The following is a 27,523-nucleotide window of genomic DNA, read 5'->3' as shown; positions in this document are numbered from 1 at the left end:
ATCTCAAGTCTATTGTTTCCCATGGTACATGGAGTCGTTGTAAAGGAAACCTCTAGATATTGTTAAAGGGAACCTGTCATGTCTCTTATGTGTTCTAATCTAGAAACAGGGTGATGTGTGGCCTAGTAACCCCTTCCTACACATCCCTGTGTTGTAATAGTGTGTATTATGAATGAATAAAAATATGTTTTATTACTTATGTGTTCCGTATGTAAATGAGGAGGGGCTTTAGCCCCCTGGGCGTCATATCGCCCTGTGGGCGTTTGCATGTTTTCCGCGGTATCACGGTCCTGTGGGCATGATGCCATGGATTTACATGAGCGACGTCCCCATCGCTCCTTGAGATCCTGTGCGTGCACAGTTACCATTCCCGCCGCCTTCTTCTTATCTGGGTGTTTGCTTCTCGGCTTCAGACGTGCACTGCGCATGCTCAGAGACTCCTGTGGTTCCGGTCTGCTGTCACGGCTGTTTACTTGCCGGCTTCAGATGCGCTCTGTGCATGACCGGAACCACAGGAGTCTTCGGAGCCTGCGCAGTGTGCATCTGAAATTGAGAAGCAAGCACCCGGATAAGACAGCTGCGGGAATGGTAAGTGCACACACGCGGGATCTGATGGAACTGACGGTGATGTCGCAAATGTAAATCCATGGTATCACGCCCACAGGGGCGTGATACCACGGAAAGCATGCAAATGCCCACAGGGCAATGTGACTCCCAGGGGACTAGAGCCTATCGTATTTACATAGGAAACATGTAAGCAATAAAACTTTTTTTTTACATTCATAATACACATTATTACAACACAGGGATGGGTAGGAAGAGGTTGTAAAGCCACACATGCTGATTGTAGGTCAGAACGCATATTGTACGTGACAGGTTCTCTTTAACGGAATATATAGAGACTAGTGATAAGCGAGCCCTACCATGCTCTACCATACTCAGGTGTTCAGTACTCGAAATAATCAGGTCGGACATTTGAGCGGACTCGAAACGAATACCGAGCATAATTGAAGTCAATGGTAAACTCTGGCATTTTTCCAGAAGATCTTTTTGGTGCAGTTTTCTGCAAGGAGATGCAGATTTTTGCACCAACTCTCTGCACCAAATCTGCATCTCCTGGCAGAAAAACGCATCAAAATCACATAGCACTTTTTAAAAATTTTTCCTCCAGGAGTCACAGATTTTCTGCAACCAAATACTCTACTTCCGTGCATAGCCAAAGCTGTCAATCTTGCCATGGGCTTCCCCAGCCTGAGAAAACCAGCCCCCAGCTATCTGCTTTATTTTGGCTGGGTATCAAAATTAGGGGGAACCGCATGCCATTTTTTAAAATTATTTATTTATTTAAATAATTAAAAACGTTGCATGGGATCCCTCATACGTTGATACACAGCCAAGATAAAGCACACAGCTAGGGGCTGCAGCCTCCAGCTGTCTGTTTTATCTGTGTTGGTTCTCAAAATAGATCCTGTGCCATTTTTTTCAAATTATTTATTTATTTTTGCACTCCACTTCGGGGAGCCAGATGTAGAACCCACGGGGCAGAGGTTAAACTTACTCATCGCCGGGCCGGTGATGTCAGATCTGGGATGTCATGGGGGGCCCTACCCGGCTTCGTGGCCCCGAAGTGTACACCAAAAGGGGATGGAGCTGGGATGAAGATGGGTGATGATGAAGATGATAGGAGTTGTTGTCTCATGATGATAGCTGTGGTATGCGGCCAGGGATTAGCCGCCACTGTGGTCGCTGTACTCTGGGGCGGATGGTGTCGCAGCTAGAATAGTTCAGCTTCCCGCTGATGAAGCTAGGCCCCAGGGAGGATGATGAAGGTAGTAGTGGCCTTGGGCCAAAGTGCGGGATGACGGTGCCCGCAATGAAGGGCCGACATAGTAGTTGCGGTTCCAGGTATTTTACTCACAGTTCAGTTGTCACCCTGGGAATGCTGGTTTCCGCCGTGATGGGATCCAGCCGATCTTAGGTACCTCAGAAGCCACCACTGGTGTTGTGGAGTGTGAGACCTTCCTTCCTTGCGCTTTCTGTGTGGATCCCCATGACCTGAAGTGCCTGTTTGGTGTCAAAGTTCCTGTCCCATTTTCAGGCAGTATGAATCAAACATGGGCTCGACCGTGGTCTTGACTCCTGACTCTTTGTGCTGCTGTGCCCCGGGATCTTTGGTGACCAGAGAGACATGAAATCCCCCTGTCCTGCAGAATCTGGTGGCACAACGTGGAGTGTATGCCACCATAGGGCTGCGCCTGCTGAGGGAACTATTGAGCTCTACCTCCAGCTACCCTGTTGCTCCTGTGTCCTACAGCTCCCCTGGTCATCCTCTGCTTCTTCCAGTCTGCCCGGTCCTATCTGTGGATGCTCTAAAGCACTCTCCACAACGACTGTGTTGTTCTGAGTCTCAGACTATTCTGAGGTAAAAACTGTGTGTTCTCTCACTTCCCCTGTGCTACCTCCACCTTCCTGATGACTCACTGGTGGCTGGGAAAAACCTGTTGTTATGGTGACCACCTTTAGCCCAGTTCCAGCCGGAAAGCACCTGAGCTGTGTGTGTTGTGTAAGTTAAAAACATTGGTTTACCTCTTCCTTACCCGGGATGTCAGATGCAATACCCTGTGGCGACTGAGCCTCAGGGGCGCCACACAGACAGCTAGTGTGAGAGCAACCAATCACAGATGCCAGCACTCTGACATTCTTATTGCAACCAATCATAGATGTTACAATAGGAGGTGGGGGGAAGCAGTGAATATTCCTGAGATTTAATGAGCGGACTCGGGAGCAGTGTGTCAGCTGTGAGGAAACTCGGTAAGTATAATTGTCCTGCTTTAATCCCCATTTTGCTTCCATTTTTTATTTATTTTTTTTATGCTGGTGGCCGAACTTGAACTGTCACATGGACTTCCCTAAGAAGTCTGTCTTCGGAGCTGTCCGTACAAACCATGAACTTTACAGTTCAGGTTCGCTCATCACTATATATGAATGATCTGTATGGGATCTTTTTTTTTTGCAAACTCATAGATTTAAATTGTCCAAAAAACAATAGAGATTAGTGCATGCTGTATTTTTTTTTTTTTTAACAGGGGACAAGTGGTGTAGGTGAAAATGCCGATCAGAACCGCCCTATTCAACAACATTGACCCAGGGGTGCTGTCAGTGTGCTACTGGATTTTAACATGGACAACCAATGTCTGTACAATATGCTCTAGTCTAAAACATGTCAAAAATTCAAATTAAATTTGGTGCATGTCATAGACTCATATTTTTGCCATAATTTGCAACAGAAATTTGACCCATTTTTCTTGCTAAAATTTCCCCATTGTCTGTTTTTATGAGGCTACAAATGGAGGAGGACATTTTTTTTAGTCTACATTCAGTCGGGAAGAAAGAGCCAAAGTATTCCACACTGAACAAAAAAAGAATTTGGTTTTCTGTACATCAACTTGGGAGGCATGAAAGTGTCACAGACGTGCTGTGGAGGGATCTCCCCAGACAATGCACAGTGATAAATCAAGTTTGAGTGCCTCAAAAGCGATTTTTACATTACCCTTCTGAGAACACTTCTGAAAATATATGATATGTCACTTCAAAGAAAAATCAGCCAAACAAAGGGAGATGTTCACTGTGCCCTTTATAAGCTGAAAATAACTGCGACAGTGTAGACTTAGACAAAATAGAAAAAAAAATTATAGTAATAGAAAAAAGTGATCGATAAGCCTCAAATGACATTTAATAAAGCAAAAATAATATTGTAGAAATGTGCATTGAAGAATGTGTCTGACATCAGACATTGTTATCTGGGCAGCGAGTATTGAATCTGAAATGTGACTTATGTGGATTTCATAATGATTGTATAGGAGATTAAATCGGATCTGTCACCTGATTTCACAATACACATTCTCATACATTATGACATACATCTCTTAGACTCGATGGGGCTGGTGTATTTCAAATAAATATCAATGACACGATATACAATCCAATTTTCTCCCTTTTAAAGGGAGCCTCTAAGGTGCAATATGTACCCAGAGCTACGAGCAGTTCTGAGTGTATATTAGTAATTACTGCCCAACTGTCCCTGCATCTAGTAGCATATGTAGCTCCCCTGAGGCTTCAGTCGCCACAAAGTATTACACCCAACATTGGGTGTAATGCTAAACACGGTTCCTGAGGAGGTCAGTCCCGGTTCACCACATTATACGCTCAACTACACACCAGGTTGCCCTGTTCCCATTGGAGACTGAGCTAGGGTCAGGTAATAGAGGGGTCACCCTCAGAGTGGCATTTACAGGATGCCCTCAACAGGGGCCCCAGTCCCACTAGCCTAGAATCTTGGAGGGGGGAGGAGCCCACCCATCATATAGGGAGTCTCCAGCAGGAGAGTAGTGGAGCAGACGTGTCTCACAGATGCTACAGTGGGAAGGAGGAGAAAGTTCACACAGTTGCTGTGGGGAGAGTGAACCTGCTCCCCTTGGAACTGATGCCACACAGGCGCCACACATACTTCACATTGATTTTCCAGAATCTGCCTGGTTTCAAGCTTCCCTGACTACACAGCGCCTGACAGCACAGTGCCATATAGGATCCGGGGCCTCGCATCAAGCCGGAACCCACATCGGAACCGCGGCACCTGCAGATAGGGACAAGAATACATCTTGTGAAACCCAGAATCCCCAAATGGCTTCAAGCCAGGGGATCCACAGACAGGCATTACAAGGAGAAACCCACCGAACACCAAACCGGACGGATCTCTAAAGGGATTCAGGTTCGACGGAGCCCATCATAGCAAGTGACCGGTATTATCTGGGTGAGCGGCATCGTACAAAAGTGAGTAAAGATCCTGGAACCGCAACCATAGACTCTGACTGTTTACTACCACTCCGAGCCACCATCACTACTCCCCTCATCATCCTCCCCAAGGCCCGCTCCACCTGTGGGGAGCGATACCATCCATAGCTGCTACTACAGCGACAGCGACAGCAGCGGCGGTCCATTCCGTTGCCACATACCACAGGTGGCGTCACGACAAACACCTCACAACTACCCCATCATCTCTTTCCTGCAATCTTCTGTACGCCTCGGGGCTAGGCCGCCTGTGACAATGACAGTCGACGGCCCGGCGACGAGTAAGTTTAAACGCACCTGCCCCATGGGGCGCTACACATATATTAAGAGATCTTTAGAAAAAGTACCGTATTTCTAAAGATTCTTTATGATATGCTAATGAGTGCAAGGACTAGTAACAAGGGTGTTAGTTCCTGCACTCATTCTGCCCTCTTAGCATGTTGTGGTGATGCGCTTTCCTGTGTCCTTTGACACCACTGATCCAAAGTCCTGACACGTCCGGTCATGCGCATTTAGACCTCTCTGAAGGCGGGACACGTATACCTGCCTTCATACTATGCATGACTGGAAGTGCCGGGACTTCACATTAACTGTGATAGTGGACACAGGTACGCACATCACTGTTGGTGATGCTTTATTGAATAGCTTGTTAGTACGCTCCTGTGGGTGTGCTAGCATGCTAAGAGGGCGGAATAGTCGAGGGATATAACGCCCTTGCAACTAGTCCCTGTGCTCATTAGCATAATTAAAAGGATCTTTTGAAATACTTTTTATAAAGATCTTTTTATCTATGCGACTAGTTACAGGGATGGTTAGGCAGGGATTAGCAATATGCACCCAGAACTGCTTGTGGTTCTGGGTGCATATTGCACTTCACAGATTCACTTTAAGACAAAAATCAGGATGTTATAGGACTTATAATGCTAATCTTATTATCAACCAAGGACACTTAGCTTCTCATCTCCTGGTTAGAGTGGTAAATGGTTACAAAGACTACCTTTTGCTGAGGGTGACTTTTCTTATCCTGCATAGAGAAGAGAACAAATGGGGGAGTTTATTAAGAAGGGAATTTTTGAAGACAGTTTTGTTTATGTATTAGAGATAAGAAAATGTATTTGAGTGAAATTGAATTCTACGGATATTTCATAATTTGATTGTGCGCAGGGTCAGCAAAATATAGGATAGCCAGGTGTCATTTTGCTAAAATGTAAAGAACCATCAAAAAGGTTGAAAAGTAAACAAAAAACGTATACTCACCTTACCGCGCACCTCTCTGGCCCCTCCGCCCCCCACTATCCCCCGTCCAGTCCTTGTCACATCTTCTTATTGTTAAGGACAAATTCCATAGTTTTAGGGAAATTTCTTTCTTAACAGTGAATGCCTGCTTTAATCTCAGATTGAAGGTCACTGAGAGGCGGTGGAGAAATTCAGACCGCACATTATAGCTGCTATAAATTCCTTTCTCAGTAAGGTGCACACACGTGACATGCTTTAATATTACAAGCCTTTTTATAGAACCGTAATGGTTAATCTTTTAGTAAAATTCCTAAGTATACCATTGGTTATATTAAAAGCATATGCAGACAACCTGTGACGCTTATCCATTTTTTGTGACTTCCCCTACCGCCCCTCCTGTGTTCCAACTCCATAACTTGCAGAGTCTTTGTCACGTAACTCACAGTCATATATTTGGACTTGTGCGAAGCAGCCGCGGCTATCTTCAATGCTCACATGCTTACAGTATCTTGTTACTTATATAGGGAAGAAAGCTTGGTTATAGAAAAGGCATATAGAAAAATGTATTGTATTCTCACAGTAGAAAAGCACATAGAAAATATATTGTATTCTCACATTCCCCCCTTAAATATTGCTTTATTTCATTCCCTCCAGCTTCCTCTGAATTTAGTTTCCCGCATACTTTAGGTTTTTATGACTGACACGGCTGTTGGTACTTTGAGAACTGTGATCAATGCTGCAACAGTTTCAGAGTTCTTTATGGGTGCTCCACTGGCTGATTTGTAGCCTCATAGTGCCCACAGAGACCCAAATTCATGCGCCACACCAAACGCATCTTTGGAGTCCATGTAGATATTGGGCATCTTTCCTTCTGGTAGACAAGGAATTTTGTAGCTATTCCTCCAGTCTTATGGATTCTGCCATCTTTTCATCTTATCCATCGGATACATTTTTTATTATTTGCATTAAAGATAGAAAGGCATAAAAAATACATCTTCATGTGTAATAGATGGGGCCCGGGCTACTTCAGAAATATCACATTGTGTTTAATCTGTCGATATCTCTGGTCGGAGAACAGCCAACAAATGAAAGGCTTTCAGATATAACTGTCCAGGGGCCGGACGAACACATCCTTTATATGAATATCTGAGATATGTAACTTCTTAACTATTTTATCATGTCTTTCATTCATTTTTTAAAATTTGTTGGCTGTTCTGTCATGTTATGAATTTTGTATTCCAACATTGCTCCAAGAGGAGAAGAGAATTGCACCAGGGATGATAGATATATATACAGTATATATATATTGCAAACTTGTAAGAAAAAATGTAGTTTTTCATGACTCCTCCTGTGTTCAGACGAGCATATTTCGACTGCAGATATACTACTCACCTACTCGCATGTCTACCAACCTCCTCCTTATTATTATCTCTTATTGGCATTAACCAATGTCAATAAGACACAGAAGCGCATATTTTTGTTGGATGAGGTTGGAAACAGCTTTATTATTCACTTTTTCCTTCAACTATTTTTTTTAAATCTTATAACATGTTTAATATTCCAAACCAAGAAGTTATTCACCACTGGACTCCCAAAGGACAAGTCCATCCTCGGTTCCACATTCTCCAACTATTTTGTTTATAAACCGCCAGCTGTGAATTGAATTATTCCACTAAAAAAAGAAACCATATCAGTAAACATAAAGAACCATGTACAACAAGGGGAGGAGGGTGGGGAGCTCAGTCAATAGGTACCAGAAAGGAGTCAATAGGCACACAGTCCGGTCCTATTAAGGGGTTGAACGTACCAACAACGTATGCAGGACGTGGGACAGAGAAGTAACAGGGAGGAGAAAAAGAGAGAGAAGGTCCATTATAACCAGTGTTCCAATGCATGTTTATAGAAGGAGCGCACCAAGCTTACCCATTTGTTGTTGGATCACTACTTTATGCCCGCAAATAACCATTGAGCCACCAATAACCCCAAAACAGTGAAAAACTGAAGTAATGATGGGAAATTACACCAGACCCATGCACATCCACAGTCAGGAACCCCTTTCATATTTGGCTTGCGGTCCTAGATTCTCATCCTAGAAAATTGTTAATTACACTCTGATTAGACATATCAGAGCGTGATCTGATTTTCTCAGATGTGAAGACGGTATAGAATAAAATTTCTTTGTCTTCTCCATTGTGGCAGTCAATGAAATCATGTCATTTGAGAACAGCCTGATTTTTTTGATGGACCCATTGAGTTACAATGCAAAGTGTGATCCAATAATTGGATGCGACTTGGACATGCTGAGATTTTTTGTTTGGACTGACGTGGTCTAAAGGGGGCTTTACACGCTGTGACATCGCTAATGTGAACTCGTTGGGGTCACGGAATTGGTGACGCACATCCGGCCGCATTAGTAATGCCGTTGCGTGTGACACCTATGAGCGATTTTGCATCGTCGCAAAAATGTGCAAAATCGCTCATCGGTGACATGGGGGTCCATTCCCAAAAATCGTTACTGCAGCAGTAACAAAGTTGTTCCTCATTCCTGCGGCAGCACACATCGCTCCATGTGACACCGCAGGAACGAGGAAGCTCTCCTTACCTGCCTCCCGGCCGCAATGCGGATGAAGGAGGTGGGCGGGATGTTACGTCCCGCTCATCTCTGCCCCTCCGCTTCTATTGGGCGGCGGTTCAGTGACGCAGCTGTGACGTCGCTGTGACACTGAACGAACCGCCCCCTTAGAAAGGAGGCGGTTCACCGGTCACAGCGATGTCGCCGGGCAGGTAAGTAGTGTGACGGGTCAGACCGATGTTGTGCGGCACGGGCAGCGATTTGCCCATATCGCACAACAGATGGGGGCGGGTACGCACGCTGGCGATATCTGTACTGATATCGCAGTGTGTAAAGCGGCCTTAAGAGTATGGTTCTACTTGTGTATAGCTTCCGATGCAAGAGCATCTGAAGCGATATGCTAATGACCCTCTGCTGCGAGCGACAGCCGAGAGTCATGCGACTGTGATGCAATCTTGTGATCGGGTCACAGCTGCGGATAAGAGGAATGGAGTACTTTCTCCCCATCTTCTCTGCTGCCTGTCTCTGCATACATTGCACTGCACCTGGATGACATGTGAGTGCAGTGCGATGTTTCATATGCTCCCATAAACTTGTATGGGGGAGCATGAGCCTAGTAGGAGCTGTGCTGAGGTCATACCCATGTGACCAGAAGGGGCGGGGCCTCAGCAAACAGAAAAATTTTGCTTCCTGGTATCAGCTTTGTTGGCTGAGGCCCCACCCCTTCTGGTCACATGGGTATGACCTCACAAGTCCTGCTAGTGAAGAGTTATTCTTTAAAAGATTCGATTGTATAATACTATGCTAATTCTAACAGGGGGAGGGGATAAGTATGAATACCCCCCAGATATTATCTGATCCTAAGCTGCTGTCACTCAAGAAACTGCTGATTTTATAAACTTTACTTTGTGGGATTTCAAAACCTAAATATCCGAGCTGAAAACTAAAGGTATGTATAGAATCAGCCTGATAGCGCCAGTATAGCACTGGCTTTAGGTTATATACGAAAATCTGGGTGATTGCTTTCCTTTAAAGGATGACCAAAAGAATCAAATTTTTTGATACCAGTCCCAAAAGTTGAAGTCGTGCGCCATAAGGGATTCCATTCGCTCTAGGTGATGCAGTTCCGAGATCCATTCCCTCACAGAATAGGTCAGGGGATCTATCAGTGCCTGGGGATCACATTTTTAGCCGCTATGAGGAAGAATCTCAAGACATCAGTCTTGACGGCTGACAAAATACCAGGAAAGAGGTAGTTTGTCAGCCTGGTAGTAGCCCCTTTTGATGTAGTCTATTGTGGATTTTAATGGAGAGGAGAGCAAGCTGAGGGGTCGGAACCAGGCAAGTGCCCGACACCTGGGAGTAGATTTCAAAGATATAGGACTAGAACGACCGGAAAAGGTCACAGGATCACCAAATGTGGATCATAGTATCAACCTCCATTCCACACCTCCAGCAGAGATCCTAGACTGAGGGGAAAATCCGGTGAAAGAGGACCCGGCAGCTATACCAGCAAGTCAAATTTTCTATGATTTTAAAGGTTCTTCCCACCCTCTACTCAGCCTAATGCCGGCGTCACACGGTACGATATATCGTGCGATATGTCGGCGGAGTCGCGGAATTCGTGACGCACATCCGGCATTGTTAGAGATTGTCGTACCGTGTGACACCTCCGAACAACTGAACGAGCAAAAATACTCACCTTATCGTTGCTCGTTGACACATCGTTCATTTTCAAAATGTCGGTCCTCCTACGTGTGACACCCCGGGAATGATGAACACAGCTTACCTGCGTCCCACCGGCAATGCGGAAGGAAGGAGGTGGGCGGGATGTTACGTCCCGCTCATCTCCGCCTCTTTACTTCTATTTGGCCGGCCGCTGTGTGACGTTGCTGTGACGCCGAACGTCCCTCCCCCTTCAGGAAGAGGATGTTCGCCACCCACAGCGAGGTCGTGCGGGAGGTAAGTACGTGTGACAGGGGTTACCGACTTTGTGCGACACGGGCAATGAATTGCCGTCCCGTGTGACGCCGGCATAAGAGTCTTATTCTGTAGGAATGTGCAAGTCAATATCATTGATAAAGTGCCGGGAATAATGAATTGCCCTATTGTTAGCTATATTACGTGTTTATACCATTAGAAATTATCCAGCATAAGCAAAATTATCCCCCTTTAGCAGCTACAAAATATTATTGTTTCGTTTTGGAGTGAGAATTATATAGTTTAGTTGAAACACAATACTTGAATAAATACAGTATACTGCTGTTTAAGTAGCACTAGAGGGAAATATGTTGCCAATTCTTACAAACACTAAACTCCTACTGCTTCTGTGAATTGCCTAAATAATAACACAGTAGAGAAGTACAGTATAACAACCAAGGGGTCATGCATCAATAAAAATCAACAGAAATCAATCAGCACGTCCTCAATTTGAGCTGGAAAATTGCCAAGGTAAATCTAATGTTTTTCTAAAACTAGTGATAAAGGTTATGGGAAACATAGTTGTAGTTGTCTAAATGGCTTCCCAGCACTTTCCTATTTGTGGAAATTGTGATTTTTACATCCCTGTTCAGTCTCTGTGCCATAGGAAATTGTTGCAAATTCCTACAGCGATTTGTCTATTTGACCTGATGGGGCATATCAGCTGATATTTTTCATGTTTTTGAGTTATTACACAATTCTTTTTATTCTTTAGCAATCAATATAATACATTTTTGCAATACATCTATAGGTATGACACACCTATATTATTTTAAATATGTTAATATATATTAAATATATTAACTGCTTATATTCTGTATTGTACAATTTAAGATATGGAAAATGAATATTGTTTTGTTTAAACAATTGCACTTTTGAAGTTACACTAATTGTAATAATTTTACAATTGAAAACTATAAAAATAAAAATGTAAACAAAACATAACAGTACATAGTGTATACAATTAGTGATGAGCGAGCACTACCATGCTCGGGTGCTCGATACTCATATATAGTGATGAGTGAGCACTACCATGCTTGGGTGCTCGCTACTCGTATCTAGTGAAGAGCGAGCACTGTAATGCTCGGGTGCTCAGTACTCATAAGTGGTGATGAGTGAGCACTACCGTGCTTGGTACTCGTAACTACTTATAAGCGAGTACTACCATGCTTGAGTTCTCAGTACTCATAAGTGGTGATGAGCGAGCACTACCATGCTCTGGTGCTCAGTACTCGTAACTAGTAATGAGCGAGTACTGCCATGCTAGGGTGCTCAGTACTCGTAACTAGAGATGAGTGGGAACTACCATGCTCGGGTGCTCAGTACTCGTAACTAGAGATGAGTGGGAACTACCATGCTCGGGTGCTCAGTACTCGTAACTAGAGATGAGTGGGAACTACCATGCTCAGGTGCTCAGTACTCGTAACTGGTGATGAGCGGGCACTGCCATGCTCTGGTGCTCGGTACTCATAACTAGTGATGAGCGAGTACTACCATGCTTCAGTTGTGCAAAAATCATGCAACTTCATACCAGTTTTTAGTAACTTTGCAAAATGGGAAAAGTAAGGGAGGAGGGTGGCTAGGTCCATCTGTCAAATGTAGCATTTCTTGAGCAAGAAATGTTACTCCAGTCTCTGACTGGGGTAACATTTCTGGCAAGGCACATGCCACTGACCAGATACGCTGAATTAATTAACTTGTGTGCGCTTCCTAATGATCTTGACTAGAGATTTTCGAACCCGCAGATGTTCGGGTTCGGCGGCTCTGGCCAGACATAAAAGAAAAATCCATTTTGGGACCGGCCTTGAATCTGAACATCTGCCCGAACGCCAAACCCCAAATAAATATATGAGGACGTGAATATTGTGCAGTAAAATGGTGGTAGAAAGGGCTAGTTGTCTGCAAAGCAGGACAGGTATACTTCTTGTGTCTCCCATGCGGCTGTCATACCACTTCTGGGTCCACTCATTAGCTTTCATGCACACTCACTGCTTGCCCCTCCTACTCTCTGTGACAGCATCTGTGATTGGTCTCAATCAGAGTGCCAGTGTGCTGGCGTCTGTGATTGGTTGTAGAGTGTAAAAATAAATAAATAATTAGAAAAAAAGTCATAGGGTCACCCATATATTGATACCCAGCGCAGATAAATCCGACAGCTACAAGCTGCAGCTCCCAGCTCTGTACTTTATCTTAGCAGTGTAACATGTGTACCATGTGACTATTTCAAATTATTAATATAAATAATGTTAAAAAACAGTGTGTGGTCCCCCAATTTTGATTTCAAGCCAAGATAAAGTGGACAGCTGGGGGCTGATATTCTCAGGCTGGTGGGGCTCATAGCTTTTGGGTCCCCCCCAGCCTACAGCCACTCTAGAATTTATAGAAATTATAGAAAGTCGCATTTATTAGATGTGACAATTCTGGCACTTTACCTGGCTCAACCTGATTGCTCTGGTGCAGGGGCAATTGGGGTCATATAATGAGTTAATGACAGCTTTGATTTGTAAAAAATCAGAGCTGTCATCAAACTTAAAGTTTGTAATATGAAAGGGTCTATGCGACCCCCCCTATTACCAATCCTGTAAGTAAATAGAAATAAACAGAGAAAAATCCTTTATGTTAAAAAATAACACCCTTTATCTACACTTTATTAACCCCCAAAACACCCCTGCAAGGCTGATATAATCTACACGAGGACCCACAATGATTCTGACTCTGCTACATCTGAGGCCCCCTTCACACATCCGTGAAAAAAACGATCCATTTTTTCACGTACATGTTAAAGGGGTGGTTTGCTCCCCGTGTGCCGTGTTTGTGGCACATTCCTGTTCACCGTGTGTTATACGTAATAACACACGGAGAACGGAAAGCCCCGCCTACCTGCATCATCCGGCGCTGTCTGTGGTGCTGAATGACAGCGTCTGGCACAGGCCACGCCCCGCTGATGCTGCTTCCGGCCCCCAGTGAAGAAAACGCGTTGTTCAAAATCACTGGGGGATGGATGCAGGGGATAGCCGCGGCGAGACTGCAGGACTCGTGGAGGTGAGTATGTGTTTATTAATTTTTTACAATTCCACGTGTGTTTCTCCGGCGCGAGTCACGTGCGTTCGCATCCACACTACTTCCGTGTGGTACGTGTGATGGACCGTGCTGCCGGAGAAACTGTAATGGCATGCCTGGATCCACAAACTCAGATGGCCTGTAATGGGGAGGCTAGAGGGAAGCCACCCACTAAGCAGGACCCCCAGAACCCTGAAACCCTTTAACCCCTATACAGGGATTTGGAATTACACAGGGCAATGGAGATCACAACCTGTGGAAGGCAGCAGTCCAATGAAAGTAGTAGTCAGGCAGGGTCAAACCAGGAATAGCAGAATAGGGACAGAATCGTCAGGGAAAGACGTAGTCAGCAAACGAAGCAGAGGTCAAATCTTGATCGGGAAGAGGTACAAAACGGTAGGCAGGAAGGTAGTCAAAAACACGCAGAAATCAGCACACCAAACAGAACAGGACGTAACAGGAGCCAGGAAAAACAGAACTATCTATGGCAGTGGTCATGTGACAGGAGGGGGAATAAGAAGGGTGTGGTGTCTTCCCATTGGCTGCAGGTGAAAGTTGGCAACTTCAGCCGGAAGACACACGCCACCTACAGTCAGCCAGTGGTACTGCAGGCTCCAGGGAAACCCAGCCTAGTGGATGAGCGGAGCCTGCGCTCCGCAGAGCCACGGGCACCAACTCCTCTCCCACCATCGGCACCACCCACGGCAGGAACACGGCGCCGCCCGGCGACCGGAGCAGAAGTCGCCGGAGCAGACTCCGTTGGCGACGTAACAGTACCCCCCCCTCCACGAGGGGCCTCCGGACCCTCAAAACCCGTCTTGCCAGGAAATTGAAGGTGAAACCGCCGGACCAGACCCATAGCATGAATATCGCTTGCAGGGACCCATGACCTCTCCTCAGGGCCGTAACCCCTCCAATGCACTAAATACTGTACTGCCCCCCCTGACAATACGGGAATCAAGTATTCTCTGCACCTCATACTCCAAGTTACCCTCAACCAAAACAGGAGGAGGAGGGCACTGACTGGGTGAACAGGAACACGATATAGCTTGAGGAGGGACATATGGAATACATTCAATATCTTAAAGGACGGGGGAAGTTGCAGGCGGAAAGCTGTGGGATTAATTACCTCGATTATCTCGTAAGGTCCAATAAATCTCGGACCCAGCTTAGCAGAAGGGACCTTGAGTTTAATATTCCGTGTTGGTAACCATACCTTGTCCCCAACTCCAAGGCTAGGGCCCTTGGAACGTCTCTTATTAGCAGAGGAGGCTTGACCAACCTTTGCCTTCTTCAAGTTTTCCTTTACTTCAGACCAGATAGCCTTCAGTGTGTCCACAGTTGATTCAGCCTCAGGAGTATCCACCACAGTGGAAGAAAAAGAACCAAAACGTGGATGCAACCCTAAATTGCAGAAAAAGGGGGTAGTCTTGATGGATTCCTGATACTGGTTATTGATAGCGAACTCAGCTAGCGGCAGATATTCCACCCAGTCAGACTGACGGTCAGACACATAACACCGGAGATATTGTTCAAGGGTTTGATTGGAACGTTCAGTCTGACCATTGGTCTCTGGGTGGTAGGCAGATGAAAAAGATAGCTCTATATTGATCTTTTTACAAAATGCTCTCCAGAATTTCGAGATGAACTGTGTTCCTCGGTCAGAAACAATGTTTTCTGGAACCCCGTGTAACCGCCTAATAAAAAACTTGCTAAGAGTTTCAGAATTGGGTAATCTGGACAGAGGAACAAAATGACACTGTTTGCTGAATCTATCCACTACTACCCAGATACAAGTCTTCCCTTCTGAGGGTGGAAGGTCTGTGATGAAGTCCATGGAGATATGTGTCCAAGGGCTTACTGGAGTAGGTAGGGACTGGAGAAATTCGGCAGGGCGGGTACGGGGTGCCTTGGCTCGAGCACAAGTCTCACAAGCCAGTACATATTCCTTACAATCCTTTGCTATGGTTGGCCACCAAAAATACCTTGTTACTAGTCGGAGGGTATTGCCAATACCAGGGTGACCTGCCAGCACAGAATTGTGGGATTCCTGGAGTACCCGTAGGCGAAGTGAGGGGGCTACAAACAGTTTACGGTCAGGAGTGGTTTCAGGAGCTTGGTCTTGGGTATTCTGGACCTCATCTATCAGATCCAAGGAAACAGATGCCATAATAATGCATTTAGCTAAAATAGGGACTGGTTCAGAGTTTTCAGACTGAGAGGGACAGAAGCTACGGGAGAGTGCATCAGCTTTTGTGTTCTTGGTACCGGGCCGGAATGTTACCACAAAATCAAATCTGGAGAAGAACATTGCCCACCTAGCTTGCCTAGGATTGAGTCTCTTAGCAGATTCCAGATAAGTGAGGTTCTTATGGTCTGTGATGACTCTGACCCTATGTTTGGCGCCTTCGAGGAAGTGGCGCCATTCCTCGAAGGCCCATTTAATTGCCAACAGCTCACGATTACCAATGTCATAATTTCTCTCTGTGGGAGAAAACTTGCGGGAGAAGAAGGCACAAGGACGAAGCTGAGTGAGAGACGGAGTACCTTGTGATAGCACCGCTCCCACTCCAACCTCGAATGCATCGACTTCTACAATAAACGGACGCATAAGGTCAGGCTGAACCAGAATCGGGTCTAAGGAAAAACATTCTTTTAATGTAGAGAAGGCATGGATCGCCTCTGGCTTCCAATTAACCACATCAGCCCCCTTTTTAGTCAAATCGGTGAGGGGTTTGGCAATTTTGGAAAAATCTCTAATGAATTTGCGATAATAATTAGCAAACCCAAGGAAATGCTGCAAGGCTTTCAGAGACTTGGGTTGCACCCACTCCTTAATTGGTTGAAGCTTAGAGGGATCCATGCGGAAGCCTTCTGCAGACAATATATAACCCAGGAAATTAACCTCTGCCTAAAAAAACCCCACATTTTTCATATTTAGCAAATAGGGAGTTCTCCCTGAGTCTCTGGAGTACAGTGAGTACATGTTGGACATGTGACGTAGCATCAGGAGAATAAATCAGGATGTCATCCAGATAAACCACCACATATAGTCCACAGATATCCCTGAAAATGTCATTAACAAAGTTCTGAAATACAGCCGGCGCATTACTTAACCCAAAAGGCATTACCAAATACTCATAGTGTCCCTCTGGAGTATTAAATGCGGTTTTCCACTCATCCCCTTTTCTGATGTGGATAAGGTTATATGCACCCCTAAGATCCAGTTTGGTGAACCACCGGGCTCCTATGAGCTGGTTAAAGAGATCGGGGATGAGTGGCAGAGGGTACTGATTCTTTACAGTAATAGCATTAAGTGCACGGTAGTCAATACAAGGTCTTAGTCCACCGTCTTTTTTATCAACAAAAAAGAATCCAGCACCGACTGGTGACCTGGATGGTCTGATGAACCCTCTCTGCAGACTGTCTGCTATATAATCTTTCATGGCCTGACGCTCCGGACCGGAAAGATTATACATTTTACCCTTGGGGAGTCGGGAATTGGGGACCAAATCTATGGGGCAGTAATCTCTGTGCGGAGGTAATTTTTCAGACTCAGACACAGAAAACACATCAGCAAATTCCCTGAATGTATAAGGTATGAAAATAGGTTCAGCTCTAGTCAAGTTAACAGATAACGACATACATGTCTCCTGACACTCAGGGCTCCAGCGCACAATCTCACCCTGGTGCCAGTCTATGACGGGATTATCCTTGCACAACCATGGCATGCCCAATACCACTGCTGACATCAGATTCTCAAGAACAAAAAATGACACAGATTCTACATGCAGAGCCCCAACCAGCATGGATATCTCTTGAGTTACAAAAGTTTTCACACCCTGAGTGAGAGGTGTACTATCAATAGCAGATATCCGAATGGGAGCATTCAATCTTAGCAAAGGCAAACCCAGCTCTTTTGCTACAATAGTGTCTATGAAATTAGCTGCAGATCCACAATCAACAAATGCCTGCAGCCGCAAAGATTTCCCTGGTGAGACAAGGAGACAGGTATCATTAAGCTCATAGGGTCTGCAGGAAGTACCTGGGCGCCTGAGCGGGTATCCTGGAGCCCACTCAGACACTGCTGCTCCTTTGGAAGCGACTGTCTCTGAGATCCAGGCACTCCATGTTTGGCTCCACAACGGGATCTGCTCCCTTGCAGTTGACTAAACAGGAGAGAAAAGGCGCAATAGGGTCTTACCCGATATACTGGGTAAAAAAACATATAGAAGTGGTGCACTCACCTGATCGGGTTGTGCCAGTCACAACTCCTTCAACAGCATAAGTGAGTGCCTGAGCAGTCCAGCAGCAGCCCTGTTGCACCAGTAGATCATCAAAAGGAAACCGGAGGAAAAACAGGTTTTTCGCCGCGCTTGAAGACCACGAACATTAGTGTCAAACAGATGATTCTTTTTATTTCATTCCTACGCGTTTTGAAGACCCCAACTGTATCTTTCTTCAGGGAAAGGAACCAGGGGAGCGAAGTGAAGCCAGCACAAACCGGCAGGGCCTGCGGACCCTGACCAGGCTTGGAGTCGCCGTTAAACAGGTCAAATCCATTAGTGACCGGAACCCCAGGGGTTTCCTAACAGCCAAGACCTGATTGAAGGCAACCGTCCAACCAGCAAAAGGGAAATACAGCTACCACCACAGCTAGAGTTCCCAGGGTCAGAGCCTGCGGGCAAAAGGGCTCCTCCGGCACATATACACGCTGGGGAGCGGGTTACCAGTGGGATGCCATCGGGAACGGACATACACAAAAGGTGCAGGGAAAGGCAGCCACCACCACCCGTCTGGGAGAAACCACAGCAGACGGCTGCGGGACCCGTCCATCCAGCCGTTTGTTTTACCAGAGACTTTGCATCCATTTGTGGCTGAGAGAGTACTACCATGCTATCCAGCACAGCGCTGTGCAGTCCAAGCGACCCTGCACCTTGCCAACCCTGCCTCCCCATCACCTCACCGGGCCCAGGGACCACCAACCCCCCTACCCACGGAGGGGAGAGAAACATCCCAGCTGCTCCCTGCCATCGCTCCCGGGATCCCCGTCAATAGCAGCGGTGGTGCCCAACCTCACCACAACCCGTGGGTGGCGTCACGGACCAAATCCCCAAACCGTACTACCCCCCCTTTTCACTCACGGGCGAGGAGCGCCGCTCAAGTCCCCGGATCCGGCCCACCACTCGAGCCATTGAGCAGCAGCAGCAGCGCCGGACCCGAGCGTGGTGAGCGCAGCGCCCCGCCGCCCGCGACAAATTTGGCGTCACGAACAGGATCTTACCGTTCTACCAGCTGGTAGAGGTGCGCCTTGTGTCCCGCCGGCGGTGTCCGGCTGAAAAATTTCAGAATCCTCCATCTTGGGCGCGAAGATTTTCCCGCTCGAGCGTCTTCTCAAGCAGTGGAGGTGCGAAAGCCGAAACCCCACCCCTGAAGAGGAGGTGCTGAGAAAAGACCAGGGGGGGATGGATGGCGTCTGGCCACATGTAGACCGAGGCCATAAAAGCAGGGACGCCAGGACTCTGCCGCCATTTGGTTCCTTGAAGATACCGCTGCCAACATGTCCGCCCCGTACGGCCACGCAGAAATCCCGGAGCCGGTGCCCGAAACAGCGGCATGGATCAGGGCCCGAACGGCGGGGATCTGTCAGCACTACCGGAATCAGATATGTCGTCTGATGGAGCAGTGGACCGCGGAGGTGGAGGAGTTAGCTGCGGTTGCCCGGGTGTACGAGATGGAGGCCATGATGGAGGAGCTGGTGAGTGACCCACGCCCCTGTGTCCCTGAGGGACCGGCCGGTGCGGCTGAGGGACCCGGTCTGCCCCTGGCCCCCATACTGCCTCCGCCTTCCCTGCCCGTGAGCCCCGCTGCTGCTGGTCCGTCTGGCTTGCGGCCCCCTGCAGCGGCAGCCAAAAGAGTGGCGAGCCCGGAGACTGCGGCAGCTGGTGACAGCCCGCCTGGCGTAGGAACGGATGACAGTGACTCCGGGCCTGACACAGAGCCTGTCTCGGAGGAAGAGGGGGTCGTCGGCGTGTACGACATGGAGGCCACTTACATCCCACGGAGCGGAAATAATGGATATCGGGCGGCCCTTCCCCATCGCGCCTGCCGTGCGCTGGAGGGGCTGGTACCTGTGTTTTTCCACCTGGGGCCGGGTGAGGAGTATGAAGGTGAGCAGTGAAGGCAGCGGTCCCTCCGTTGCACCGTTGTCCCAGTTGGGTCCGCCAGTACCATTAACCTGTTGAATGAAAAGTAATTGGACCGAAGTTTTACCTGATTGTCACTGTGATTGATCCGGCCGTTGCCGGCAAGTAGTCCCCGTAGGGACCCTTTGTACCGTTGCATAAGAAACTGCTTATGGACATGCCTGAGGACTAGCAGGGCACCCACAAACTAGTGGAAATGTAAATATGTTGGGCATAATTCCGTTGTTGCCGCCTCCGGAGAGGCTGATTTGGAGGATGGGCCTGGAGGGAAGTGATGGACAAGGCCCGCCACTACTGCAACCGGTTGCAATCCTCCGGGGGTCAGGGGTCCCCCATGGACGTGGGGTCCCCTGAAATGACAGTAGGGTACGAGACACCGTACCCGTTCCCGCTCGGGCAGCCTGGATCTGGACTGGGCTCAAGGGGTGCTGCCCACTTCTTAGGGGCAACATCAGGGCCAGGTTGTTTGGGTGGGAGAGCGGAAGCCGACCGTTTTATTAATAAAAATGTGTTTGTAACGTTAAAGTACCGTGCCTCCCGCTAAGGGAAGATTCATAAATATGCTTTTGTTGAATGTTTTCATATGTTTTCTACCTTTTACAGTTGAAAAATAAAACCAGTGATGGACGGGCAGCCCGCGGACGGTCTGCATTTAACCAAGGGGGAATGTGGCACCCTGGACTAGCCAGGTCGTCACAGGGACTACAACACGACACCCCCACCCCGAGATAGGCACATCAGTCAGACACAAATCCTTGTTGCCCCCCTCCAGGGGGCTGATGTCCACACCAGGTGGGGTGGTGCCGGGCGGTTGCCCCCCCCCACTGAGGAGTTCACAGTCCTGGAGGCGGGAAAGGAAGGGAGTTCAGCTCGAGCAGAGCTCGAGTGCAGTTAGGGAAGTGGTAGTAGAGGAGCAAACTGACTGTGTCAGGGTACGTGGCCCGGGCACCGAGAGCAAGGTTGGCAGACGGTGGTGGCCGTCTGCAGGAGAGGCAGATCAATGCGGAACCATAGGACCGGGGACAGGCGGTGGCCCGCCGGTACCGAACCAGGGAGCAAAGTGAAGCCAGCACAAACCGGCAGGGCCTGCGGACCCCGACCAGGCTTGGAGTCGCTGTTAAACAGGTCAAATCTGTTAGTGACCGGAACCCCAGGGGTTTCCTAACAGCCAAGACCCGATTGAAGGCAACCGTCCAACCAGCAAAAGGGAAATACAGCTACCGCCACAGCTAGAGTTCCCAGGGCCAGAGCCTGCGGGCAAAAGGGCTCCTCCGGCACATATACACGCTGGGGAGCGGGTTACCGGTGGGAAGCCATCGGGACCGAACATACACAAAAGGTGCAGGGAAAGGCAGCCACTACCACCCGTCCGGGAGAAACCATAGCAGCCGGCTGCGGGACCCGTCCATCCAGCTGTTTGTTTTACCAGAGACTTTGCATCCATTTGTGGCTGAGAGAGTACTACCATGCCATCCGGCACCACGCTGCGCAGTCCAAGCGACCCTGCACCTTGCCAACCCTGCCTCCCCACCGGGCCCCGGGACCACCAACCCCCCTACCCACGGAGGGGAGAGCAACATCCCAGCTGCTCCCTGCCATCGCTCCCGGGATCCCCGTCAATAGCAGCGGTGGTGCCCAACCTCACCACAACCCGTGGGTGGCGTCACGGACCAAATCCCCAAACCGTACTACCCCCCCTTTTCACTCACGGGCGAGGAGCGCCGCTCAAGTCCCCGGATCCGGCCCACCACTCGAGCCATTGAGCAGCAGCAGCAGCGCCGGACCCGAGCGTGGTGAGCGCAGCGCCCCGCCGCCCGCGACAAATTTGGCGTCACGAACAGGATCTTACCGTTCTACCAGCTGGTAGAGGTGCGCCTTGTGTCCCGCCGGCGGTGTCCGGCTGAAAAATTTCAGAATCCTCCATCTTGGGCGCGAAGATTTTCCCGCTCGAGCGTCTTCTCAAGCAGTGGAGGTGCGAAAGCCGAAACCCCACCCCTGAAGAGGAGGTGCTGAGAAAAGACCAGGGGGGACGGATGGCGTCTGGCCACATGTAGACCGAGGCCATAAAAGCAGGGACGCCAGGACTCTGCCGCCATTTGGTTTCTTGAAGATACCGCTGCCAACATGTCCGCCCCGTACGGCCACGCAGAAATCCCGGAGCCGGTGCCCGAAACAGCGGCATGGATCAGGGCCCGAACGGCGGGGATCTGTCAGCACTACCGGAATCAGATATGTCGTCTGATGGAGCAGTGGACCGCGGAGGTGGAGGAGTTAGCTGCGGTTGCCCGGGTGTACGAGATGGAGGCCATGATGGAGGAGCTGGTGAGTGACCCACGCCCCTGTGTCCCTGAGGGACCGGCCGGTGCGGCTGAGGGACCCGGTCTGCCCCTGGCCCCCATACTGCCTCCGCCTTCCCTGCCCGTGAGCCCCGCCGCTGCTGGTCCGTCTGGCTTGCGGCCCCCTGCAGCGGCAGCCAAAAGAGTGGCGAGCCCGGAGACTGCGGCAGCTGGTGACAGCCCGCCTGGCGTAGGAACGGATGACAGTGACTCCGGGCCTGACACAGAGCCTGTCTCGGAGGAAGAGGGGGTCGTCGGTGTGTACGACATGGAGGCCACTTACATCCCACGGAGCGGAAATAATGGATATCGGGCGGCCCTTCCCCATCGCGCCTGCCGTGCGCTGGAGGGGCTGGTACCTGTGTTTTTCCACCTGGGGCCGGGTGAGGAGTATGAAGGTGAGCAGTGAAGGCAGCGGTCCCTCCGTTGCACCGTTGTCCCAGTTGGGTCCGCCAGTACCATTAACCTGTTGAATGAAAAGTAATTGGACCGAAGTTTTACCTGATTGTCACTGTGATTGATCCGGCCGTTGCCGGCAAGTAGTCCCCGTAGGGACCCTTTGTACCGTTGCATAAGAAACTGCTTATGGACATGCCTGAGGACTAGCAGGGCACCCACAAACTAGTGGAAATGTAAATATGTTGGGCATAATTCCGTTGTTGCCGCCTCCGGAGAGGCTGATTTGGAGGATGGGCCTGGAGGGAAGTGATGGACAAGGCCCGCCACTACTGCAACCGGTTGCAATCCTCCGGGGGTCAGGGGTCCCCCATGGACGTGGGGTCCCCTGAAATGACAGTAGGGTACGAGACACCGTACCCGTTCCCGCTCGGGCAGCCTGGATCTGGACTGGGCTCAAGGGGTGCTGCCCACTTCTTAGGGGCAACATCAGGGCCAGGTTGTTTGGGTGGGAGAGCGGAAGCCGACCGTTATTAATAAAAATGTGTTTGTAACGTTAAAGTACCGTGCCTCCCGCTAAGGGAAGATTCATAAATATGCTTTTGTTGAATGTTTTCATATGTTTTCTACCTTTTACAGTTGAAAAATAAAACCAGTGATGGACGGGCAGCCCGCGGACGGTCTGCATTTAACCAAGGGGGAATGTGGCACCCTGGACTAGCCAGGTCGTCACAGGGACTACAACACGACACCCCCACCCCGAGATAGGCACATCAGTCAGACACAAATCCTTGTTGCCCCCCTCCAGGGGGCTGATGTCCACACCAGGTGGGGTGGTGCCGGGCGGTTGCCCCCCCCACTGAGGAGTTCACAGTCCTGGAGGCGGGAAAGGAAGGGAGTTCAGCTCGAGCAGAGCTCGAGTGCAGTTAGGGAAGTGGTAGTAGAGGAGCAAACTGACTGTGTCAGGGTACGTAGCTCGGGCACCGAGAGCAAGGTTGACAGACGGTGGTGGCCGTCTGCAGGAGAGGCAGATCAATGCGGAACCATAGGACCGGGGACAGGCGGTGGCCCGCCGGTACCGAACCGGGGAGCAAAGTGAAGCCAGCACAAACCGGCAGGGCCTGCGGACCCCGACCAGGCTTGGAGTCGCTGTTAAACAGGTCAAATCTGTTAGTGACCGGAACCCCAGGGGTTTCCTAACAGCCAAGACCCGATTGAAGGCAACCGTCCAACCAGCAAAAGGGAAATACAGCTACCGCCACAGCTAGAGTTCCCAGGGCCAGAGCCTGCGGGCAAAAGGGCTCCTCCGGCACATATACACGCTGGGGAGCGGGTTACCGGTGGGAAGCCATCGGGACCGAACATACACAAAAGGTGCAGGGAAAGGCAGCCACTACCACCCGTCCGGGAGACACCATAGCAGCCGGCTGCGGGACCCGTCCATCCAGCCGTTTGTTTTACCAGAGACTTTGCATCCATTTGTGGCTGAGAGAGTACTACCGTGCCATCCGGCACCACGCTGCGCAGTCCAAGCGACCCTGCACCTTGCCAACCCTGCCTCCCCACCGGGCCCCGGGACCACCAACCCCCCTACCCACGGAGGGGAGAGCAACATCCCAGCTGCTCCCTGCCATCGCTCCCGGGATCCCCGTCAATAGCAGCGGTGGTGCCCAACCTCACCACAACCCGTGGGTGGCGTCACGGACCAAATCCCCAAACCGTACTACCCCCCCTTTTCACTCACGGGCGAGGAGCGCCGCTCGAGTCCCCAGATCCGGCCCACCGCTCGAGCCAACGAGCAGCAGCGCCAGACCTGAGCGTGGTGAGCGCAGCGCCCCGCCACCCGCGACATGTGCACAGTGAGTATTTAGGTGCAGACATTTCTGCACCACAAAACCGCATCAAAATGCATGAGTTTGGAGGGGTTTTTTTGCCAGGAGATGCAGATTTCGTGCAGAAATGTCTAGCCAGCATACCATGTTTTTTTACACTATTAAAAAAAAGTTTACCTCTTATAAAGATGTTTAAACCTAAGCAAAGATAAACTACATTTGACCATTAGAGTTTATGGCTTTGCTGAGCGGTATGTTAAAAAACACAAAAAAAAATATTCAAACAACCATTATTGTCAAGTATGTATAACTTAAAGATAATCTATCAGGAGGTTTTTGCTATGTAATCTGAGCCAGCATGCTGCAATGGCTAACACAGAAAGTTCAAGCATGCCTGTTTTGTCACAGTCCGATCTTTTGTTTATTTGCCATGTTTGTTTAAGCAGCAGGATTGTTATCATTACAGGACTAGAAAGTCACCTGAAGAGAAGTCTAATACGGGCGTCACACGAGATGAGCTATCGCGCGATGCATCATCAGGGTCACGGTTTTTGTGACGCACATCCGGCATCGCTTGCGACGTCGTTTCGTGTGACACCTCCAAGCGACGCAGAATCGCTCACAAATCGTTTACTCGTCGCTTATTTTTAAAAAATTGTTTATTTTTAATGGCGTCGGTTGTTCATCGTACCCGGGGCAGTACACATCACTCCGTGTGACACCCCGGGAACGATGAACACAGCTTACCTGTGTCCTGCAGCTCCTGCCAGCAATGCGGAAGGAAGGAAGGAGGTGGGCGGGATGTTTACGTCTCGCTCATCTCCGTCCCTCCGCTTCTATTGGCCGGCCGCTGTGTGACGTCGCTGTGATGCCAAACGTCCCTCCCCCTTCAGGAAGTGGATGTTCGCCGCCCACAGCGAGGTCACTCTGCAGGTAAGTACGTGTGACGGGGGTTTAACGACTTTGTGTGACGCCCGCATAACACACTTCTGTTCTGATTGATTGACACCTCATTGTCAATGTACACTCTCTATAGAGAGCCTAGTGTGGGCAGGACAGCTTCCTGGGCTCAGCTACATGACTAAAGGCCCTGTTACACGCAACGACGTATCTAACGATATATCGCCTGAGTCACGGATTCCATGACGCACATCCGGCATCGTTAGCGACGTCGTTGCGTGTGACACCAACGAACGGCCGTTAATGATCAAAAATACTCACCTTATCTTTGATCGTTGACATGTTCATTTTCAAAAAATCAGTTCGTCGTTCCCGAGGCAGCACACATCGCTACGTGTGACACCTCGAGAATGATGAACTACAGCTTAACTGCGGCCGCCGTCAATGTGGAAGGAAGGAGGTGGGTGGGATGTTCGGCCCGCTCATAATAATAATTTATTAATTTATATAGTGCTATTAATTCCACAGCGCTTTACATACATCAGCAATACTGTCCCCATTGGGGCTCACAATCTAAAGTCCCTATCAGTATATTTTTGGATTGTGGGAGGAAACTGGAGTACCCGGAGGAAACCCACGCAAACACGGGGAGAACACACAAACTCCTTGCAGATGGTGTCCTTGGTGGGATTTGAACCGAGGACCCCAGCGCTGCAAGACTGCAGTGCTAACCACTGAGCCACTGTGCCGCCCCTCATCTCCACCCCTCCGCTTCTATAGGGCGGCCGTTTAGTGACGCCGCTGTGACGCCGCACAAACCGCCCCCTTATAAAGGAGGCGGTTCGCCGGCAACAGCGACGTCGCTCAGCAGGTAAGTACGTGTGACGGGTCCGAGTGATGTTGTGCGCCACGGGCAGGGATTTGCCCATGACACACAACCGACGGGGGCGGGTGCTTTCAGCAGCGATATCGCTGCATGTAAAGCCCCCTTAAAGCTACAAATTCAGATTGTGTCAGAACGGCTGCTACCAGTAATCTAAGTAACACATCATTGGATTCATGATCTCTTTGCCTACATCATGCTGCTCTCAGATGAGATAGGAAAAACCTGCTGACACATTCCCTTTAAGAGTGCATTCACACCTTTACTGATTTTTGTAGCATTTTTCATTGACGTAAGAGTCAAAAGAACTGCAGCTATATTGTTAGTTTAAAATCTATTGCATATTATTGCAATGTCCATATACAAAGCATTTACTTTATGGCATTTCTGTGGCATATTTTAAATACTGTATTTTATTCTGATATTGCATTTATTTTGCCATTTTTCCCCATAGACTTATATATAGAGCTTGGAAAACTGTAGTAGAAAACGCAGCTGATTAATATATCAAAATAAAAAATGCCATTAAAAATATTTCTAAAAATGGCATGGAGAATGCTTAAAATTCATGTCGATTTTTTACAGTCTTGTACATCTTACCTCCCAATGTCCTATTACAGAGATTGGTGGTTTGCAATGAACAGTTCGGGTTGTTCTGCTTAACAACATATGTTCCATATTAGGCCCCTAATTTCAGCAAACTGTTCAACATAATTTATCTGTATTACCGTCACCCTTTCAGATTAGTAGCATGAAGTCTACACTATCCAGACTATCATTTTAAACCTGGTGCTATTTTATTAGTTTAAAATGAATGCACACTTGCTGAAATTGCAAATAGTTTCCATATACCTTAGGATATGCCTAATTATTAGTATGAGTGTGTATAAATCCTGCTGAGTTTTCCACTGAATCATTTACATTCTGTATTTCTCAGGCTGAGTCATATAGTGCACCGCTGTAAAAACCTACAGAAAAACAGATGAGGACATTTCATTATTTCCTAGGTCCTGTGTGGTCGGTCCACACCGCTGTTAGGTAAATGACACTTTCGCCTAATCAGTTAGTTACTTGTCGAATATCTTCATGGCGAAAGATTTAAAGTGTAAAATGTGGTCACTTAAGTGCGTCCAAAGTGTAAATTAACGACTCTGTGAAGACCAAACTTTGAAAGAGAGGGGTGCTGGCTTAGTTACTAAAACAAGCAGTCAGTTGGTGCTCTATACATATCCCACTGGTCATGTGCCGGTAATATCCTACTATGAACAAAATAG

The sequence above is a fragment of the Anomaloglossus baeobatrachus genome, chromosome 6, assembly GCF_048569485.1.
Source record: "Anomaloglossus baeobatrachus isolate aAnoBae1 chromosome 6, aAnoBae1.hap1, whole genome shotgun sequence".
NCBI lineage: Eukaryota > Metazoa > Chordata > Amphibia > Anura > Aromobatidae > Anomaloglossus > Anomaloglossus baeobatrachus.
This window is presented reverse-complemented; position numbering follows the sequence as displayed.